General features: G+C 48.1%; 1 long non-coding RNA gene across 1 annotated transcript in view; it reads right to left on the bottom strand.

Annotated features, from left to right (window-relative positions):
• LOC141180632 (uncharacterized) overlaps positions 1-19,718 on the bottom strand; it is a 40,895-nt gene extending 21,177 nt beyond the window's left edge. The window contains exons 1-2 of the long non-coding RNA XR_012256283.1: positions 19,528-19,718; positions 11,300-11,444 (exon numbers count right to left, since the gene is read on the bottom strand). This is a non-coding gene — a long non-coding RNA (uncharacterized lncRNA). The remainder of the gene's footprint in view (positions 1-11,299; positions 11,445-19,527) is intronic.
• Between the last annotated feature and the right edge of the window lie 2,720 nt (positions 19,719-22,438).

The following is a 22,438-nucleotide window of genomic DNA, read 5'->3' as shown; positions in this document are numbered from 1 at the left end:
GCTTTGATGACTGCTTTGCACACTCTTGGCATTCTCTTGATGAGCTTCAAGAGGTAGTCACCGGAAATGGTTTTCACTTCACAGGTGTGCCCTGTCAGGTTTAATAAGTGGGATTTCTTGCCTTATAAATGGGGTTGGGACCATCAGTTGTGTTGTGCAGAAGTCTGGTGGATACACAGCTGATAGTCCTACTGAATAGAATTTGTACTATGGCAAGAAAAAAAGCAGAAAAACACGTCCCCAGCATGAGACACCCATTCAGGGCCAGCGTAAGGGCAGGCAGACTAGGCATCTGCCTGGGGCCTCCAGCCCGTGGCGTGCCGCTATAGGGCCCGTGAGTTCGTCCCCCCACATCGCGCATTGAACTGTATCGGTAGCGGGGGAATGACTGTGCCTGCAGAGTGGAGCTGCTGAGACGCTCTGCAGAGCATGGAGCAGCTGGAGAACGAGGAGAGGTGAGTATTGTATGTATTTGTTTTTTATACGTGGTGACCATAATACTGCAGAACTGGGGGGCTGCATTATACTCTATGGTTGGGGCCGAATTATACTTTATCGAGGACTATGGGTTGCATTATATTATATGTACTATATGTTTGGCTGCATTATACTATAGGGAGGCTGCATTATACTCTATTAAGGACTGAGGAGAATGCATTATACTATATGAAGGACTATGGGGAGTGCATTATACACTATGAAGGACTATGGAGAGTGCATTATACTAAAGGGAGGGCTATGGGGAGTGCATTATACTATAGGGAGGGCTATGGGGCAGTGTATTATACTATATGGAGGGCTGTGGGGCAGTGTATTATACTATACACAGGGCTATGGGAAGTGTATTATACTATATGGAGGACTATGGGGAATGTATTATACTATATTGAGGAATATGGGCCACATCATACAATATGGAGGGCTGTGGGCCACATTATACTATATGGAGGACTATTGGGAGTGCATTATACTATATGGAGGACTATGGGCCGTATATTATACTATATGGAGGACTTTGGGGAGTGCATTATACTATTTAGAGGGGTATGGGGAGTGTATTATACTATATGGAGGACTATGAAGTGCATTTTACTATATGGAGGGCTATGGGGAGTGCATTATACTATATGGAGGGCTATGGGGAGTGCATTATACTATATGGAGGGCTATGGGTAGTGTATTATACTATATGGCGGACTATGAGGTTCATTATACTATATGGAGGACTATGAGGTGCATTATACTATGTGGAGGGCTACGGGGATTGTATTATACTATTTGGAGGAATATGGGTCACATTATACAATATGGAGCGCTGTGGGTCACATTATACAATATGGAGCTCTGTGGGGCACATTATACAATATTGAAGACTTTGGGGAGTGCGTTATACTATAGGGAGTATATTATACTATATGGAGGGCTATGAGGTGCATTATACTATATGGAGGGCTATGAGGTGCATTATACTACACTGTGTTCCAAATTATTATGCAAATAATATTTTCTCAGATTTTCCCAAATTGCCTATATGAATGGCAGTCATTGTAATTTTCCAGTCAAATAACTATTAGAGTACAATTGAAAGGTTTTTGTACAATCTGCCTATGATAACAGTATATTTTTAAAAAAATAAAACACTCAAACTGCACTCGAAATGCATGTTCCAAATTATTATGCACAGCAGAGTTTTCAACCTTTTCATTTTAATAAAGAACAAAAAAATGGTCATTTTTGAAATTATAAGCATTAGCAGGTTATTACAAACTGAAATCAAACAGTTTTCAACTCAAAACTTTATTCTAGGTGATGTTACATTTGCACATAGGACCCCTTGTTCGAAAGGAGCTTCTGAACTCTCTCATTCATTGAATTTGTCAGGTTTTGGATGGTTTCTGCTTCAATTGTTTTGCATGAGGACAGAATACCCTCCCAGAACTGTTGCTTAGATGTGAACTGCCTCCCGCCATCATAGACACTCCTTTTGATGATGCTCCAGAGGTTTTCAATGGGGTTGAGGTCAGGGGAGCATGGGGGCCACACCATAAGTTTGTCCCGTTTTATGCCCACAGCAGCCAGAGATGCAGATGTGTTATGTGCAGCATGAGACGGGGCATTATCATGCATGAAATGATCTCGATGGTCCAGATGGATGGAATGGAGGATGGCTGGTTGATGGACACCCCATGCAAACACGGCTACGGCGCCAACAAGGAGGAGACGGAGTAATGTTTTGTGCTGGAATCATGGGGAGAGAGATTGTCGGCCCTTTTAGGATCCCTGAAGGGGTAAAGATGAACTCCATAATGTATGTTGAGTTTCTCAAACAGTACTTCCTGCCATGGTTCAAGAAGAAGAACCGTGCATTCCGCAGCAAGATCATTTTCATGCATGATAATGCCCCGTCTCATGCTGCACATAACACATCTGCATCTCTGGCTGCTGTGGGTATAAAACGGGACAAACTTATTCAATGAATGAGAGAGTTCAGAAGCTCCTTTCGAACAAGGGGTCCTATGTGCAAATGTAACATCACCTAGAATAAAGTTTTGAGTTGAAAACTGTTTGAGTTCAGTTTGTAATAACCTGCTAATGCTTATAATTTCAAAAATGACCATTTTTTTGTTCTTTATTAAAATGAAAAGGTTGAAAACTCTGCTGTGCATAATAATTTGGAACATGCATTTTGAGTGCAGTTTGAGTGTTTTATTTTTTTCAAAATATACTGTTATCATAGGCAGTTTGTACAAAAACCTTTCAATTGTACTCTAATAGTTATTTGACTGGAAAATTACAATGACTGCAATTCATATAGGTAATTTGGGAAAATCTGAGAAAATATTATTTGCATAATAATTTGGAACACAGTGTATATGGAGGACTATGAGGTGCATTATACTATATGGAGAACTATGAGGTGCATTATACTATATAGAGAGATATGGGGAGTGTATTATACTATTTGGAGGAATATGGGCCACATTATACAATATGGAGGACTGTGGGGCACATTATACAATATGGAGGACTATGGGGAGTATATTATACTATATAGAGGGTTATGGGGAGTGCATTATACTATATGGAGGGCTATCGGGAGTGTATTATACTATTTGGAGGACTATGGGCCTCACTATACAATATGGGGGGCTGTGGGGCACATTATACAATATGGAGGGCTATGGGGAGTGCATTATACTATATGGAGGGCTATCGGGAGTGTATTATACTATATGGAGGACTATGGGCCTCATTATACAATATTGGGGGCTGTGGGGCACATTATAAAATATGGAGGACTATGGCATGTATTATACTAAACACGCAAAATGCTGCCTATTCATCGAGTAATTGGATTGTTTATGCCAGAACAAAAATCCTTGTTCTCAGCAGCACATCGGCCGGTGTAACCTGCTGATAACATTATGCTGTATGGGGACAGATTGATCTATTAGTGATTGTTCTGTATCCATCATTCTTCCTCAGCTGGTGTAAAGAGGTCGGGAAACAAGCGTCGAACGGCTTCAGTATTGTGGATTGCGCTCGTTTAGCGGCCTGATCTCAGCGCATGTAAATACAAGCTAAATGTTTGTGTGGTGCTGTATGTCAGCATTTGGGACCCCACTTTAAACTTTTCCCCAGGGCCCCACTTTATCTAAAATCGGCCCTGCACCCATTTAAATGGTTCCCGTCCGCTGCACAGACTGGGAGAGAGAGGGGAGACTATTTGTGGCTTATGTAGTGGCGCTCAGTTTTGTGGACATCGGAGGGAAAGTTTTCTTTTAATTTATGAAATTCAATTCATGCGCTAAATTTAAAAAAATAATATTAGTAACAATTCAACTTTATTTTAATCCTTAGGTTATGGGTGAGGATCTTTTGGCAGAAAGAACAGAGGAAGGACAAACGGACACAAAAACCCCTCAGACATTGGCCTCTTACATAATGCCGTCTGACGCCGAGTTCAGAGTCAAATGGTTTCAGAAAGCGACCACTTTCCTAATGAGCAGCGAGTAAAGATGATCAGCTCTCCGCCATCACTGACTGTCTGCCAACTGGAGCTTGTCCATCTCTAATCATTCCTGCTCAATGGGGGCCACAATATTTTTACTTCACAGTAATCCCTGACATCTTTTCGGAGTATATTGTATACATAGTGATCTTTATACGGCTGGAGCACTTAGCAAATCAGATGGCATGCAGGTAGCGTTGTGCGAGATCCAGTATGCCGTCCTGCTTCTATCATTAGAGGGTCCTGCTAGAGAACAGCGGCCACACTATTATACTGTGTCCAGAGTTACAGGAGTCTGTCAGATGTGGACTGCTACGTTGCAAAAAATACTTAATAAGTTATTTTTTTTCAAACTGGATTGATATGCAAAATATTTTTAATAAAATCATTTTCTTATACTTGCAGGGTTTCTGTTTATTCAGTAATGTTGTAGCTGTTTTCTCTCACTCTGTGGATGATTGTAAATGAATACAGTTTCCTACATAATCATTGCAGCAGATCAGTTAAAAACGGGTGCCGTATGTGTTGTACCCAGGGCCGGCATCACCACCCGGGCAAGAGCCTGGGCCCTGAGCGAGCAGGGGGCCCACTCACCCTCTGGGACACCAGCGTGCTATGGGGCCCATGAGTCGGCGGGGCCTGATGCCAGCGAATGGGCACTTGCACTGGGCCTTCCCCAGTACTTTAAACTGTTTGCAATACTTACCTCTCCCTGTTCCTCTGCTGCTCCTCTGTCTTCTGCGTCTTCTTACTCTGTGACATCTCAGGGCAGAGGGCGCGATGACGTCACTACAGAGCGCCCTCTGCTGAGCAGTCCCAGTGCAGAGAGTCGGAAGACGCTGATGAGACAGGCCTGCTTCCAGCAAGGAGCGGTGAGTATTTGATTTTTTTTTTTATGTAAGGAGTATTATATGGAGCTCATTATGTATGGAGTATTATATGGGGCTCATTATATATTGAACAATATATGGGGCCCATTATGTATGGAGTATTATATAGGGCCCATTATCTATGGAGCATTATATGGGGCCTATTCTTTATGGAGCAATATATTGGGCCCACTATTTATGGAGCAATATAAAGGGCCCATACTGTGTGGAGCAATATATGGGGCCCATACTGTATGGAGCAATATTTGGGCTCCATTATTCTGTATGGAGCATTATATGGTACCCATTATGTATGGAGCAATATATGGGGCTCATTTTACTTTATGGAGCAATATATGGGGTCCATTATACTGAATGGAGCAATATATGGGGATCATACTGTATGGAGCATTATATGCGGTCCATTATTCTGTATGGAGCAATATATGGTGCCCATAGTACTGGATGCAGGACCATGTGCTGCCCATAATACTATATGGAGGACCATGTGGTGTCCATAATACTGTATGGAGGACCATGTGGTGTCCATAATACTGTATAGAGGACCATGTGGTGTCCATAATACTGTATGGAGGACCATGTGGTGTCCACAATACTGTATAGAGGACCATGTGGTGTCCATAATACTGTATGGAGGACCATGTGGTGCCCATAATACTGTGTGGAGGACCATGTGGTGCCCATAATACTGTATATGGAGGACCATGTGGTGCCCATAATACTGTATATGGAGGACCATGTGGTGCCCATAATACTGTATATGGAGGACCATGTGGTGCCCATAATACTGTATATGGAGGACCACGTGGTGCCCATAATACTGTATATGGAGGACCACGTGGTGCCCATAATACTGTATATGGAGGACTACGTGGGGCCCATAATACTGTATATGGAGGACTACGTGGGCCCGTAATACTGTATAGAGGACTATATTGTCTGCACTGTGCGCTGGGAGGATTCGCCGGTTTCTGAGCTGTTGTAGACTTTACAATAGATATCACTCATGTAATGTGAGAAGTCAGTGAAATCTTTAGCATTGTACTATACCTATATTTCTGTGCATCATGAATCGTGGTAGGTGTGAAAGGGGCCCACTGAGACTTTTGCCCGGGGCCCATGAAATCCTGGAGCCGGCCCTGGTTGTGGCATCTATTTCTTTTTGTACTGTATGCATGAGTTTTAATGGCGAATTTCTTTCAAAAAACAGTGGGATAAACAGTCATCTGAACTTGTCCCTTAACTTACATTGGTCTGTGAGGTGATCTGAAAGAAGAGAATCCAATGCTGACTTCTATAACATTTGGGGTAACTTTCCCGCATTGGTCTCTACATAATCTGTGAATTCAGGGAACTGCTAGATCTGCAGCAGATAAAAGAGGGATTATATCAAAATGCCATCATGCAGACCAGCAAGTGACACATCGCTGGGATAAGGTCCTCTGCCCCGACTTGTTGCTTTTAGATTACATAGCAAAAACCTGATGACCGTTTCCCTGTAATAAAATATCAGAGCTTCTCACATGGGAAATACAGCGGGTGGCAGATACTGGCCTGGAATCCTGCAAATACACAGTACTGCCGTCGCCTATACAGTGCATTGTGAAAGGATTTGGCCCCCTTAAACTTTTCTACCTTTTGCCACATTTCTGGCTTCAAACATCTACTATATAATTGTCTTATCCCGTCTGTCTGTCTGTCTGTCTGTCTGTCCGTCCTGGAAATCCTGCGTCGCTCATTGGTCCGGCAGCGGCCAATCAGCGCCGCGGGATTTCTGAAAAAAGATGGCGGCCGTTAGCGGCTCATCTGGCGGACGGAGGTCAGCGGCGATGCAGCGGGGAGATGAGCGGCGCTAGCAGCACAACTACCCCGACCGGCGCCGCTGACCTCCATGCGGCTAACGTCGGAAGATCAGCGGCTCGGCCCGCTGATCTCCCGACAGCAAGTGTGAACGGAGGACCGGGGAGCGGCGCCGCCGGTCGGGATGCTTCTGCTGCGAGCAGCCGCTCATCTCCCGGCTTCTCGCAGCAGAAGGAGCCGCACAAGCAGCGCCGCTCCCGGGCCTACACTAATACGACGCTGTTGGTCGCGGTGGCCGGCCGCGACCAATCAGCGAGATGGGCGGCAAATTTAAACGCCGCTCTGCTGATTGGTAGCGTTGGCCGACCGCGACCAATCAGCGAGATGGGCGGCAAATTTAAACGCCGCTGTGCTGATTGGTCGCGGTGGCCGACTGCGACCAATCAGCGAGATGGGCTGCAAATTTAAACGCCGCTCTGCTGATTGGTCGCGGTGGCCGACCGCGACCAATCAGCGAGATGGGTGGCAAATTTAAACGCCGCTCTGCTGATTGATCGCGGCCAGCCACCGCGACCAATGAGCGAGATGGGCGGCAAATTTAAACGCCGCTGTGCTGATTAATCGCAGCCGGCCACCGCGACCAATCAGCGATATCGGCGGCAAATTTAAACGCCGCTCTGCTCATTGGTCGCGGTGGCCGGCCGCGACCAATCAGCGAGATGGGCGGCAAATGTAAACACCGCTGTGCTGATTCGTCGTGGCCGACAGCCGCGACCAATCAGCGAGATTGGCGCCAAACTTAAACAACGCTCTGCGGATTGGTCGCGGCCGCCGGCGACTGCTACCAATCAGCGATTTTGGCGCCAAATTTAAACACCGCTCTGCTCATTGGTCCCGGCCGCCGGCCGGCCAAGACCAATCAGCGAGATTGCCGGAAAATTTAAACAACGCTCTGCTGATTGGTCTATTTTATCGCCAAATTTAAACAAGCTCTCCCGTCCTCACTAACACAGTTCGCTGATTGGTCGCGGCCGCCACCCATGACCAATCACCGATATTGCCGCCAAATTTAAACACCGTTTTGCTGATTAGTCGCGGTTGCCGGCCGCGACCAATCAGCGATTTTGGCGCCAAATTTAAACAACGTTCTGCTGATTGCGCCCGGTCGGCCGCATACATATTCTAGAATACCCGATGCGTTAGAATCGGGCCACCATCTAGTAAAGATATAAAATTCTATTTTTCTGGGGAAGAATCAACAACAAGTGGGACACAATCGTGAAGTGGAACGAAATTTATTTGCTATTTTAAACTTTTTTAACAAATTGAAAAGTGGGGCGTGCAATATTGTTCGGCCCCCTTGAGTTAATACTTTTATAGTGCCACCTTTTGCTGCGATTACAGCTGCAAGTCGCTTGGGGTATGTCTCTATCAGTTTTGCACATCGAGAGGCTGAAATTCTTGCCCATTCTTCCTTGCAAAACAGCTCGAGCTCATTGAGGTTGGATGGAGGGCGTTTGTGAACAGCAGTTTTCAGCTCTTTCCACTGATTCTCGATTGGATTCAGGTCTGGACTTTGACTTGGCCATTCTAACACCTGGATACGTTTATTTTCTAACCATTCCATTGTAGAGTTTGCTTTATGTTTGGGATCATTGTCTTGTTGGAAGATAAATCTTCTTCCCAGTCTCAGGTCTTTTGCAGACTCCAACAGGTTTTCTTCCAGAATGGTCCTGTATTTGGCTCCATCCATCTTCCCATCAATTTTAACCATCTTCTCTGTCCCTGCTGAAGATAAGCAGGCCCAAACCATGATGCTGCCACCACCATGTTCGACAGTGGGGATGGTGTTTTGAGGGTGATGAGCTGTGTTGCTTTTACGCCAAACATATCATTTTGCATTGTGACCAAAAAGTTCGATTTTGGTTTAATCTGACCAGAGCACCTTATTCTACATGTTTGGTGTGTCTCCTAGGTGGCTTGTGGCAAACTTCAAACGAGACTGTTTATGGATATCTTTGAGAAATGGCTTTCTTCTTGCCATTCTTCCATAAAGCCCAGATTTGTGCAGTGTACAACTGATTGTTGTCCTATGGACAGACTATCCCACCTCAGCTCTAGATCTCTGCAGTTCATCCAGAGTGATCATGGGCCTTTTGGCTGCATCTCTGATCAGTCTTCTCCTTGTTCGAGATGAAAGTTTAGAGCAGTGTTTCCCATACTCCAGTCCTCACAGACCCCACAGGTCATGTTTTCAGGATTTCCATAGTATTGCACAGGTGAGAGAATTCCTGATGCCTTGATGATACTTCCATCACCTATGCAATACTAAGGGAATACTGAAAACATGACCTGTGGGGGTCCGTGAGGACTGGAGTTTGGGAAAAACTGGTTTAGAGGGACGGCCGGGTCTTGGTAGATTTGCATTGGTCTGATACTCCTTCCATTTCAATATTATCGCTTGCACAGTGCTCCTTGAGATGTTTAAAACTTGGGAAATCTTTTTGTATCCAAATCCGGCTTTGAACTTCGCCACAACAGTATCTCGGACCTGCCTGGTGTGTTCCTTGGTCTTCATGATGCTCTCTGCACTTGAAACAGAACCCTGAGACTATCACACAGCAGGTGCATTTATACAGAGACTTGATTACACACAGGTGGATTCTAGTTATCGTTACCAGTCATTTAGGACAACATTGGATCAGTGGATTCTCGTTATCGTTACCAGTCATTTAGGACAACATTGGATCATTCAGAGATCCTCACTGAACTTCTGGAGTGAGTTTGCTGAACTGAAAGTAAAGGGGCCGAATAATATTGCTCGTCCCACTTTTCATTTTTTATTTTTTTTAAAAAGTTTAAAATATCCAATAGATTTCATTCCCACTTGTTGATTCTTCCCAAAAAAATTTGAATTTTATATCTTTATGTTTGAAGCCAGAAATGTGGCAAAAGGTAGAAAAGTTCAAGGGGGCCAAATCCTTTCACAATGCGCTGTATGTACCACTCGCCGACCTCCCTCTGTGAGAAGCTGATGGTTATTAATTATGGAATACAATGTTTTATTATAGCGGTGAGCAGAGTCGGACTGGGGTGCCCAGGGCCCACCAGGGGAACTGACTCTAGGGGCCCACACTACAGCCCACCATAAACGGTTTTATTACTTGTTATGCTTTTCTATAATGCACTATAGTTACATGATTGGCCACGCTGTGAAGCACTGAGCGGCAGGACTTTGTTCGAACAGTCATTCCGTACTGCCAGAGTCCCTTTAATGGTAACTTGTCACCTTGAAAAACGCTATTTATCTGCAGATATAGGGGTAATCTGCAGGTAAATAGGGTTTAAAGCCTGGTTAGACAGCTTAATGGAAAAGCGTTGGCTACACAGAGAAAATTACGTTTTATTCTCCCTGCCGCAACTCGCTTCCTGTTATAAGGTCGGTGCAAGGAGGGAGACATTACAGTCACCGCGAACTACAAAGTGAGGGTGCTGCAATAACGTCCGACACCTTGATTGTGACACTTCCATGGAGCCCAGCCTCAGGCTGAGCTTCATTGAACGACTAACATGGCAGCAGCATCTGGCAACTAGTGCTGAGCGAGCATGGTCGGATAAGGTGTGATCCCAGCATGCTCGGGTGTTATCCAGGTATCTTGTAATGTTCTGCTAATATGCTCGAGTCCCCAGGGTAGCATGTTTTGCAGGCAGACGCAACACATGCAGGAATTGCCTGTTTGTTAGGTAATCACTGCATGTGTTGCTTCTGTCTACCGCCGCAAAACATGTTACCGCAGGGACTCGAGCATATTAGCAGAGCACTACAAGATACTCAGATAACACCCGAACATGCTGAGATAACACCTTGTCCGACCACGCTCACTCAGCACTACTGGCAACCCACCAGCAACCTGCAACTGCGTCACAGGGGGCTGAAGGGAGCAGGTGACTGCATGCACCGGCCATCGTGCTATCTAAATGCCGCTGTCAGTGATTGACAAGGGCACTTAAATACTCAGAACAGCAGCAATCAAGGCGAACTCTGATCACTGCTGTTACAGGCAGACGCCGGCTATGTAACACAGCCGACATCCGCCTGGTATGGAGCAGGCTCAGCTCCTGAACCCGCTCCATACAAGTACAACCCTATGGTTATGACAAGGTTAGCAAATTTCACTTGTCTGTTCCTAAATGTGGAAAGACAAATGGAATTCCCTAACACATGTGAGCAAGTCCTAATAGATTTAGTAAAGGTGCCCCAAGCATATGAATGTTATTACACACCACAATGGACTCTTACATACACGCATCTTACAAAAATACAAATTATTCCAGATACGTAGACACATACAAACACACAGACGCGCACAAACACATTAGTACAAGAATACATCATCTGAACCACCATCATTTGTAATGTCAGGTCAGCCCCATATATCTTTGTATCGCATAAACCTACAACTCCCAGTATGTAATTAACAATAGAGATACTGGGAGTTGTTATCAGTCATCATCAGACTGTGGACCATACAGGAACCACAGTACTGATGAGACGCAGGCAGGATCACAAATGAACATTTACATCCAGGTGTCTTACCTGAGACGTCTTCTCTGATTAGAGTCGTTCTCTCTCTTTTCGTCTCCCTCTTGTCCAGTCTCCATGATGACTTTTCTCATCCACAGCTCGTCTCTGCAGACTTCCATCTTCTCCGGTCTTCTGCAGCACATCCCGACACGATGCCCTTAAAGATAGCAGTGTCATTATAATGCTCCCGAATAAAAATATCTACACTGAGCCCCTGAATAAACCTAACTCTTACAATGCTCCCTGCACAAAACATGACATACACTCTACCCCTCTTATGGTACCTGCTCTCCACACTGTCCTCTCCTTACCATACTGGGCCCCCTCTTCACATTGTCCTCTCACACGGTGTCCCCCCTATACTGCCCAGTCTCTATACTGTGCCCCTTCATCACACTCCCCCCTCCTCAGCATACTGTTCCCTCCTTGCTGTGCCCTCACACTGTTCCCCCCATACTGCCGCATCTCTATACCTTCCCCCACACTACCTAGTATCTGTGCTGTGTCACCTCACACTTTTCTCCCTCCATACTGTCTCCTCACACTATTCCCCCACTCTCCATACTGTCTTATACATCCCTTCCCCATTCTGTTCCCGCACCCATTCCCACCCCTCCCCTAGTTCACCATACTGTTTCTTCACACATCTCCCCATTCTGTCTCCTAGAATTTCTCTCCCATCTCTCTCCAAATATAATAAATCTTCGGAAGAGCACACAGACATGCAGAAGCACGCTTACACACACGAAAACAAGCGCACACGGACACATACTAAGGGCTCTTTCACACGTCAGTACATGCGGTGACCGTTTCCACACGTACCAGAGACACTGACACACGTAGACCCATTCACATGAATGCGTATGTGCACATGTCAGTGTGTTTCCACTTTACACAGACCATGTGGTGTCCGTGGGCAAAACACGCTGACATGTCTGTTTTTTACCTGATGTCCAGACCGCAAAATGTCCCGCACACTGATGACAGTTAGCACCCGGTGCTTGGGAAGAGCGCTGAGCGCTGCCCTCATCATAGATCCCTGCCGGCTCTGCGATCAGCACCCCAGGGTCAATGATGAGAGTAATAGTCTATACCCGCTGTGTCCAACTGTAAAAAGAATAAAATAAAAAAATCCTTATACTCACCTCTACTAAGTGTCACCCGCTGTAATCCGTGCGAGCTCTCACGCCGAGGAGAATGTCTCCTGCAGCGAGTGGGCTCCGGAGCTGCGCTCAACAAGCGGTGCCCTGTGATTCACTAAGCGCAGCTCTGGAGCAAGCTCGCTGCAGAAGTCATTCTCCTTGGCGTGAGCGCTCGCACGGATTACAGCAGGTGACACTTAGGAGAGGTGAGTATAAGGATTTTTTTATTTTATTCTTATTTTTACAGTTGGACACGGACACAGTGGGAGTAGACTACTACTCTCATCATTGACCCCGCTGCTGCTGATCACAGCGCCTGCAGGGATCTATGATGAGGGCAGCGCTCAGCACCCGGCTCTTGGGAACAGCGCTAACTGTACACTGATTCCCAGTATGTGTCACTTGGATGACACACAGGTGGACACGGATATCTCCAGTCCCGTAAATATCAGGACATGTGAAAGAGCCCTAATATACACACGCAGATACAGATACTCACAGAAATGGGGACAAGTACACACACAGGCAAGCACACACAGAAATGCACAGACACACTCAGACAATCACACACAAAAATGCAGACACGCAGGGAAGCACACACACACGTGTGAAGACACATAAGCACACAGGCATACACAATGTACACATACAGGCATATACACACATACGCACACGCACACAGGCATATACACACACACACACACAGGCATATACACACACAGGCATATACACACACACACGCACGCACAGGCATATACACAAACGCACAGGCATATAAACACACACTGTACACACACACAGGCACACACACAGGCATATACACACACTGTACACACACACAGGCATATACACACAGGCATATACACACACTGTACACACACAGGCATATACACACACTGTACACACACACAGGCATATACACACACTGTACACACACAGGCATATACACACAGGCATATACACACACAGGCATATACACACACTGTACACACACAGGCATATACACACACTGTACACACACACAGGCATATACACACAGGCATATACACACACTGTACACACACAGGCATATACACACACTGTACACACACAGGCATATACACACACTGTACACACACACAAGCATATACGCACACTGTACACACACAGGCATATACACACACATGCAGGCATATACACACACTGTACACACACAGGCATATACACACACACAGGCATATACACACTGTACACACACAGGCATATACACACACTGTACACACACACTGTACACACACAGGCATATACACACACTGTACACACAGGCATATACACACACTGTACACACACACTGTACACACACAGGCATATACACACACTGTACACACACAGGCATATACACACACAGGCATATACACACACTGTACACACACAGGCATATACACACACAGGCATATACACACACTGTACACACACAGGCATATACACACACTGTACACACACAGGCATATACACACACAGGCATATACACACACTGTACACACACACAGGCATATACACACACAGGCATATACACACACTGTACACACACAGGCATATACACACACTGTACACACACAAGCATATACACACACTGTACACACACAGGCATATACACACACATGCAGGCATATACACACTGTACACACACAGGCATATACACACACTGTACACACACACTGTACACACACAGGCATATACACACACTGTACACACAGGCATATACACACACTGTACACACGCAGGCATATACACATGTAGCACCCTGAGGATTCGGCTGCTACAGGGGTATTGCACCTCAACCCAGAGGTGTGATATTCCACTCCCGGGTAAGGATGGAGTGTGGACCTGAGCTCGGTAGGCTGCATGCACTACACACATCCCATTTCCGAGGAGCAGACCGACGGTACTCCCACTTAGAAATGTGCAGGTACGACCGAGTCTGTTCCTGGCTGGAGTGGGAGGGGGGTGGAACATCCCAAGTAGTGTAGGGGCAGATAGGGGGAGCAGCCTGGGTAAAGATAGGAGCTCATTGGGTGCTGGTCACCTGAGCTCACACATAGAGGGTGTATATAAGGTGGGCACCATCAAAGAACAGGGTCAGTCTGTCAGAGCAGAGCAGAGGAAGAGGAGCAGAGAAGCCCCAGAGAGAGAGAGGAGAAAGCAAGAGAGACCCAGAGGGGGAAACAGAAGAGAGGACTCTGAGACCCCAAATCCAATCCACGGGTGAAGAGTCGGCATCAGGGTACCGGAACCCAAGCTGGTGGGGGCAAAAACACACCCCAGCCAGAGACCGGAGGCCGTGGGCAGCGTCTGCCACGGCCACCCACCACATCCACCCCGAAGGCATACCACGTGGAGGGTCAGGGAACCCAAGGCCAAGGGTCTCCCAACAGAAGGCCCGAGGGAGCTGGACCTGGGTGGATCACTAGTGGGGACGGCCAGAGAAAGGACAGAAGGAGAGCTCAGGGTCACGCTCCGGACTCGCTTGGGGGTTGGCTGGATCCAGGACCTGGTGGATGCAGCACGGCTCGGGAGGTCACTTGAAGCTGGAGTGACCGGAACATCAGCAGTGAGTAAACACCCTAAACTGCACAACCCGACTCTGTCTTCATTTAACACCTATGCTGCACCACCACAACCCCCATCCTCTGCACCTGACCCCCTGAGGCTATACCCCACCCGTTGGGGGTTATACCATCACAAGCTGCACCTACACCATCAGCCTCAGCGGACCCTGCTGCAGCGGCGGCCATAGTGACCGCAATACAACGGGTGGCGTAGTCGACATTAAGAACTTAATAACATCTGTAGGACTGCCACATACAACTGAGTTTGATACCCTGGGCACGGACCGGGTCATAGCCACTCGGAAGACTACAACTCCCATCTGATCCGGCTCCGGGTATTCCCCTAAGGAATATGGCCCAGGGGGCGCGTCAACTTTGGCGTAGTCGGCAGGATTACGTGCCCACAACAACCGGGTACTGCGTGCCTGAAGAAAAGTGCAAGTTTACCTCAAAAAGAAGTCTCCTGCCGGTTCCGGAGGGTCCCCGCCATCGGACCCCATCACCAGTCGATTCCCGCCGGTTGTCCGCCATTAACAGCGTTTTCCCGCCATCTGCAGAGTTTCCCGCCACTGGGAAGCGATTCCCGCCATTTCCAAAGGTTTCCCGCCTTGGAAGAGCGGACGCCATTATGGGCGTGCCAGAGGGTGGCAGGAGGCCACCTCCCATCGTGGGCCAGGACCGAAAATGGCGCCAAAAGTGGAAACCGCCCCCACCAACAGAGACTGTGATGCTAGAGGTGTCTGTCAGCGTGAAAGAACAGCCCCTGGAGCTGACAGTCACCAAGTGGCCCCGGGACCGCCCTCGAGGGGGGAGGAGACGAAAGGAGAGAACAAAGATGGGTGCCGCTTGGAGCAGTCTGGAGAGAGCGCACCCGGAGGCAAGAAGCCTGGAGAAGAGTATCGGAGGAGCTTACCCAGAGATGGCGAGAAAGCAGAGCAGCACCGGCCCGTTGGCCAGGAGCCTGCTAGAAACCGAGGAGGGAGAGCAGAGCAGCACCGGCCCGCTGGCCAGGAGCCTGCTGGAGATGACTGTAGGAGAGCAGAGCAGCACCGACCCGTTGGTCAGGAGCCTGCTGGAAACAACGACCCCACTAGGACTAGTGGAGGTCCTAGCACAGCTCCCCCGAGACCGGGAGTGTGCACAGACCGCTCTGGAGGGCCTCGCAAGGAGGATGGCCCGGGTGCAGCGAGAGACGTTAGCAGAATGGAGCCGTGAGATGGCCCAGCAGACCGAGACCTGTCAGCGGAGCACGCCACCCGAGATGAGGAGACAGACCGCCTCTGAGGATGGCGCAGGAGGACTGAAGGCCGGAGACGGCGCCGAGAAGGGAGCCGAACGAGTGGAGGCAGGTAAAGGGGACGTCTATACCCCAAACCGGGAAACCGCGCACCTGCCCCAGCTCCCCGTCGCAGAGCCCGAAGTCTATCCTGCCGTGCCCGTCGCTGCAACGTCACCGCCGCAGACTAGGCCTCAAACGGGAGCCGCGACCCCTGTGACGTCACACGCCTCGACCCCGAGCGTGACCAAGCAGGAAGTACCACCAGCCTGGTCGCAAGGCCTAGTACCCCCGGGCGCCGCAATACCAACAGCGCCCCCTACCTCCGCGGAGCCCCCGGCCTGGTCGCAGGGCCAAGTAGCCCAGGGCGCCGCCGTCCTTACGGTGCCCTTCACCTTCCAGATACCCCAGGCCTGGCCGCAAGGCCCGGGCAACCCGGGCGCTAACACCACCGCGCCCATAAGACCAAGAGTGCCGCATCTGGGAGAGGACCTGTACGCCCAGCACACGTGCCCGGATGGGCAGCCATTTATATGGCCACCGGAGTTCCACCATCCCCGACTCCGGAGAGAGAGACCCCTGGATGAACCCCTGATCCCGGCTCCAAAGCCCGTAAAGAGGATCTCGCCCCCGCTAGCAGAAGCGCAGTTTGAGTAGGACCCCACCGGAGAAGACCTCATGGGGTTCACTCAAGAGACTCGGGCAGCTGCAGCGGAGCGTGCTGAGTGCTGCCGCCAACAGCTCGAGGACTTCGAGAGGGAGCGGAGAGAGAGGCGGGTCCGGGAACAACAAGCCCAAATAAAGAGCGCGGAGCAGAAGAGCCGGGCCAGGAGAGACCCCCGTGCAGCGCATAGTCCCCGCACCACCGGGACTGTGATAAAGTTTAACCTGCAGCATGGGTGGGGCTTCATCCGAGACCACCACACCCTAGGCGACGTCTTCGTAACCAGGAGAGACGTTGAGTCCCACCTACCGGAGGGACACAGAGGTCGTGACCTTTACATCGGGGACGAGGTCACCTTCACCCGGCACAAGTGTGCCAAAGGTCCCTACGCCCTCCATGTGCATCGCCTGACGGAGGAAGAGCTGCGGTGTGAGGAGGAAGAACAAGAGGACCCGGACGGGTCTGAAGCCAAAGGTAACCATAAAGCAAGAGCAGGAGGACGCCGTCGTTAAGTACAGCGAAGCAGAAGCTGTATATAGTTGCCCGTCGGGGCACCGTGAACTGAAACTGTTACTGTTGCTAATATAGTCCCCGTTGGGACCAGCAAGTGTGAACTGTTTACCCGTTTAACCCCTAAATCCCACTGACCGAGGACTGAGAGCGGTCATTCCTCCCTAATACCTGGCCGAGGACTGAGAGCGGCCACTACCCCTTGTAAATAGTTGCGCGTCCTAAAGCGCCCCCTACCGGTTTTATAGGAAAGCCACGAGTTCCAAAGACTGTCGCACTTTACCCGGTCACACGTTGCACAGTGACCGGAGGAGGAGCCAGAGGCGACGAGAATGTTTTATAAGAATGTTTTGCTGCTAATGTATGTTATTTTATATGTTTATACGATGTTGTTGATATGAAAAAAATTGTATGTTTTGGTGTTGTTTATGTCTTACAGCCCGAGGACGTGCTGTGATTTACCAGGGGGGAATGTAGCACCCTGAGGATTCGGCTGCTACAGGGGTATTGCACCTCAACCCAGAGGTGTGATATTCCACTCCCGGGTAAGGATGGAGTGTGGACCTGAGCTCGGTAGGCTGCATGCACTACACACATCCCATTTCCGAGGAGCAGACCGACGGTACTCCCACTTAGAAATGTGCAGGTACGACCGAGTCTGTTCCTGGCTGGAGTGGGAGGGGGGTGGAACATCCCAAGTAGTGTAGGGGCAGATAGGGGGAGCAGCCTGGGTAAAGATAGGAGCTCATTGGGTGCTGGTCACCTGAGCTCACACATAGAGGGTGTATATAAGGTGGGCACCATCAAAGAACAGGGTCAGTCTGTCAGAGCAGAGCAGAGGAAGAGGAGCAGAGAAGCCCCAGAGAGAGAGAGGAGAAAGCAAGAGAGACCCAGAGGGGGAAACAGAAGAGAGGACTCTGAGACCCCAAATCCAATCCACGGGTGAAGAGTCGGCATCAGGGTACCGGAACCCAAGCTGGTGGGGGCAAAAACACACCCCAGCCAGAGACCGGAGGCCGTGGGCAGCGTCTGCCACGGCCACCCACCACATCCACCCCGAAGGCATACCACGTGGAGGGTCAGGGAACCCAAGGCCAAGGGTCTCCCAACAGAAGGCCCGAGGGAGCTGGACCTGGGTGGATCACTAGTGGGGACGGCCAGAGAAAGGACAGAAGGAGAGCTCAGGGTCACGCTCCGGACTCGCTTGGGGGTTGGCTGGATCCAGGACCTGGTGGATGCAGCACGGCTCGGGAGGTCACTTGAAGCTGGAGTGACCGGAACATCAGCAGTGAGTAAACACCCTAAACTGCACAACCCGACTCTGTCTTCATTTAACACCTATGCTGCACCACCACAACCCCCATCCTCTGCACCTGACCCCCTGAGGCTATACCCCACCCGTTGGGGGTTATACCATCACAAGCTGCACCTACACCATCAGCCTCAGCGGACCCTGCTGCAGCGGCGGCCATAGTGACCGCAATACAACGGGTGGCGTAGTCGACATTAAGAACTTAATAACATCTGTAGGACTGCCACATACAACTGAGCTTGACACCCTGGGCACGGACCGGGTCATAGCCACTCGGAAGACTACAACTCCCATCTGATCCGGCTCCGGGTATTCCCCTAAGGAATATGGCCCAGGGGGCGCGTCACACACACTGTACACACAGGCATATACACACACTGTACACACGCAGGCATATACACACACAGGCATATACACACACTGTACACACAGGCATATACACACACTGTACACACACAGGCATATACACACACTGTACACACACAAGCATATACACACACTGTACACACACAGGCATATACACACACATGCAGGCATATACACACACTGTACACACACAGGCATATACACACACTGTACACACACACTGTACACACACAGGCATATACACACACTGTACACACAGGCATATACACACACTGTACACACGCAGGCATATACACACACAGGCATATACACACACTGTACACACACACATGCAGGCAGCATATACATAAAAATCCATACAAACACACAAATATTACAGTACCTTGGCTTGTCTCCAGCCCATACAGTGTACAGACGCGCCCCTAATGCGGGAGACTGCAGTGCAGGGCGCGCTGTGACGTCACTTTTAGCAGACGTACGGCCCTGTCTGCTGAGTGTGACGCTGCAGTGCAGCCCCTGCCCTGCTCTCCTGCTCCCAGGCCCCTCCCGCTACTGTCCTGGGCATCGCGTCGGTGAAAGTGCTTGCGTGCGCCCTCGACCACTTTTTTTTTTTTTTTATTCTCCTGTTCCCTCTGCAAGGGGCCCGGGGCCCACCGGGAAATTTCCCGGCGCCCCGCCAGGCCAGACCGAGCCTGACTACAATGATAAATAAGTGCTACAGCTCATAAGTCTAATAGATGAGATACAAGGGCGGCAGTAGAAGCATTTACCTCACTGCCCACTAATGAATGAAACCAAATATTGCCGAATAAGGCTCATTTGGATATGAAAAGATATCTATTGTGATCCAAATAGTTTTCTATATATAGAGACTGGAGAGACGGCTGAACACCGGGATGACCAGTGTAGTTGTACATAGAAGCAGTTTTCTCTTGCTACGTATAGCATAATCCCTTTTATCCAATTTCCTGATAAATAAGCCCTCATAATAAAGTGAATAGTGTATACCGAGTAGGATTATATTGAGGACTCAGTATTGGTGGTGATTTATTCTGAAGAATAATATATTAGACAAATAAGCCCTCGATACACAACTGCCATAACAGAAGCACAAGCACTTTAATAGTTATGGCTCATATAACCCAGCGCTGAATTATCAGAAACATCCAGTACTGTGTGATTTTAAGTGTGTGTTATCTTTTCCGTTATTATATCTAATAATCAAAATAAAAGTTATGTTTTATATTTCGGTCTTTATTAAGGGATCTCTATTTGCCTTTGGCAATTTGTGTGTACATGAAGTAAACCCTAAGCCGACCTTTGAACAGAGTTTTTGTGTGTCTGATCCACACAATGTTACTCCACATTATGAGCTAAAGAGGAGTTAAAAATGAGCAATTGCTGCCTATTTGCTTCTGTGCTGATCTGACACATGGGCCCATCAGGTAAAGGGATGGAAGGAAGTTTTCTCTCCTCATGTTGAAAAATGACATTTTCTGCCACCTATTGATGAGAGAAAAAAAGTGATGAAGATTTACAAACTTCTAACATTAGTCAGTGAAAAACATACAGAACAAGGATGCAAATGTATCTTTTTTTTGACAATCCAATCATTTGAATGGGCCAGTTTTATCTGCAAATCAGATTACAATCAAACATGTCTCAAATTTCTTTTGTGAACCATCAGCATCAGAAAAGGTCCATAGACTATAATTATTACGTTTTTATAAGCAAAGAAAAGGAACACAATGCAAACTCTAAAATCAGACATTTAAATGGATGAGTTTGGTGGGCAAACAGGGTCTGACTGGAGCACCGGGACACTGGACGATTATCCAGTGGGCCAGGGTCCTTGGCAGGACCCTGAGCAGGACGTAGAGGGGGCCCACTGGTTTCAACTGAATGTGCGTCCGAGGACATTTCATTAATGATCAGTATTGTAATATTCGGTCACTATGTTGTAATATCTGGTCCAGTCATGGTGTGGTATTTATCCCTGTATGTGTTATTATTTGGTCACTATGTGGTGTGGACATGGTGTGGTGGTATTTCTCCCTTGTATGTGGAATTATTTGGTCACTATATGTTTGTAATATCTGGTCTGGTCATGGTGTGGCGATATTTCTCCCTTTTACAGTATGTGGTATTGTTCGGTCACTATGTGGTGATCATATGTGGTCTGCTCACGGTGTGACGGTAGTTCTCCCTTCTATGTGGAATAATTTGGTCGCTATATGCTGGTAAAATCTGGTCTGGTCATGGTGTGGCGATATTTGTCCCTTATACAATATGTGGTATTATTCGGTCACTATGTGGTGGTAATATGTGGTCTGGTCACGGTGTGGCTGTATTTCTCCCTTCTACGTGGGATTATTTGGTCGCTTTATGCTGGTAATATGTGGTCTGGTCACAGTGTCGCGTTAGTTCTCCCTTGAATGTGGTATTATTGGTCTTGAAAAAGTGGATTGTGTTGTGTATAGCAGTCAATTGTTCTCTCAGATATTAATTAGGAGAATAATCTTTATTTAGATTTGTGATTAAATACTTGGAACAAGATGCACTTACAGGAAATCTACTGTGAAAACAAGTAATCACCTTTCCAAAGGATAAGTGATAAGGTATTGATTGGTGGGGGTCTGACTGTTGGGACCCGCACCGATTGGTAGAATGTGAGCTTTTATCCCCACTAGACTGGAGCAGCATGTGCGACTTCAGCACTGATCCATTCATTCCCTCAATGGCTGCGAGCGCTGCTCTTGTTTTTTTCTGGAAGCCCCAAAGAGAATGAATGGATCTGCGGTCAGACATCCCACCTGCCGCTGCATTTTAAAATGGGGATAAAAGTGTCCTGTCAGGGATAAAACTTCCCAATTCTGATCAGTGCGGTTTCCAATGGTCGGACCCAAACGATCATTAAGTTATCACCAATCCTGAGGAGCCCATGGATCGGTGATAACTTGTTTTCACCAAAGAAGCCCTTTAATGCAAACTACCGTAATTGTACATCCCAGTTGTGCTGTGCGCACAGTAGATGTGCAGGAGCCGCCTGTGTTTTACAGTCGAGGTTCCACTATAACGGGGATAAAGGCTAACAGGTATCTGCATCTATCTGTAGGGTGGGCCCCAGTCTCCCCAGTCCGACGCTGATTGTAGTGCTTTTCAATTGTCATACAATAGGGCTTCTTGTAGCATGCATTCTTACCTGTAGCAGCTAATCAAAACCATAAAATGTACTGATTTTTATCAATTGTACATAAAGCGGAAATCATACTGCTCCTGTTATTCAGCCCTTG

Source organism: Phyllobates terribilis, unplaced genomic scaffold (genome assembly GCF_046119375.1).
Source record: "Phyllobates terribilis strain yellow unplaced genomic scaffold, ASM4611937v1 Scaffold_34__1_contigs__length_13252353, whole genome shotgun sequence".
Lineage (NCBI taxonomy): Eukaryota > Metazoa > Chordata > Amphibia > Anura > Dendrobatidae > Phyllobates > Phyllobates terribilis.
Note: the sequence above shows the minus strand (reverse complement) of the source record. Positions and strands in the feature narration are given on the sequence as shown.